Here is a 1402-nt window from a genome sequence, read left to right as displayed (position 1 = left end):
CACCACAGAGTTTGCATTCTCAAGTTTCTGCCCTCTTCTTCCTCACTCTTGCCCTTTTCTCATAATAGAGCCATCGCTCTAATTCTGAAGCCTTTGCCTTGCGTCTCTATAGCCCACAACCAATGATTGTTTCTCAACACCAGATTGCTGAACGTTCAATTTTCTCTAATCTTGCTCTCTATCGATCACCTGTTGGTGTCTTCTTTATTGACTTTCTCTTTGACCCGTCAATTTCTATTTTTCCAATTTCCTCCTGCCTCTTTCTCCATTTCCATACTCTTTTTCTATTCATTCCCATTCTATTTTAAATTGCAATTTCTATATCTTCTAATGTTAGATTTGTAGGAATTCTTATGGAGATTTTTTATTCTCTCTCTTCTTTGTTCAATTTGTTACTTGACCAAGGCCCTTCCAATAGCCCTCTCTCTATATTCTCCTTCTTCCTCTCGGTTTCCTCCTCCTACTTTGTGGGGTAGACATATTCTCGTTGGAGCCATTGCCGCTACAGTTTTAGATCGTCAAGAAAATACTATGCCGCCCAATTAGACGTCTCCTTCGAACAAAATTGCTGACAAATTCACAAAAAATGTTTCTCAACCTCTCTTTGAATTTTTCATATCCAAGTTTCACATTCGTTCAAATCTGACGCTCAGCTTGTGGGGGGGTGTTAAGAATATTTAGTACTGAATTATATTTTACCATATATATCATATTCGATCTTTTATTATAGCCAAATATCTAGATATTTGTCTTCCATTACGGCTTACCATAAATATCATATTTGTCTTCCATTATGGCTTACCGTAGGTATCATATTTTCCTTTCTATTATAGGCAAACATCATATATCCATTTATTGCTCTTCTATTTATTACTCTTTCCATATCCTTGTAATTTTTTATTCTCTAAATGATTATAAATAGAGAACTTTCACACCATTTAGGTGCGGTGGTTTGACCAAATATCCTCAACTGGTACGATTCAATCTAACATGTCGATAGGTATGCTAAAGCATGGACTTAACTCGTGCTTCATTTGAACCTTATTATGTTGTTCATCGAGGCTACCTTCAAGCATACTTTGTTGCCTACTTTCAACTCTAGCTCTCTACGTATTACATCAATGGAACATTTTTTTATTTCTTATTTTTCTGTCTACACCAAGTTGTATGCATCCACATCCTAACCTTTTGCACAACCTCATTAGTAGCTTGGACATACTACTCTTCGTTTAAAATGGTTCACTATACCACATTCTATGACATTTTGTGCTGAAAGGAAACATTTTTGTTCATCCAAGACTCATACTTTGAGAAATTTGTGTAATGCTCACTATATAGAACCTTAAGTTTGCTTAAGGGTTTATCCTGTTACTCCCTTTAGAATTTATTTAGACTATTACAA

The sequence above is a fragment of the Cucurbita pepo genome, unplaced genomic scaffold, assembly GCF_057944985.1.
Source record: "Cucurbita pepo subsp. pepo isolate OVF unplaced genomic scaffold, ASM5794498v1 scafford_8, whole genome shotgun sequence".
Lineage (NCBI taxonomy): Eukaryota > Viridiplantae > Streptophyta > Magnoliopsida > Cucurbitales > Cucurbitaceae > Cucurbita > Cucurbita pepo.
Note: the sequence above shows the minus strand (reverse complement) of the source record.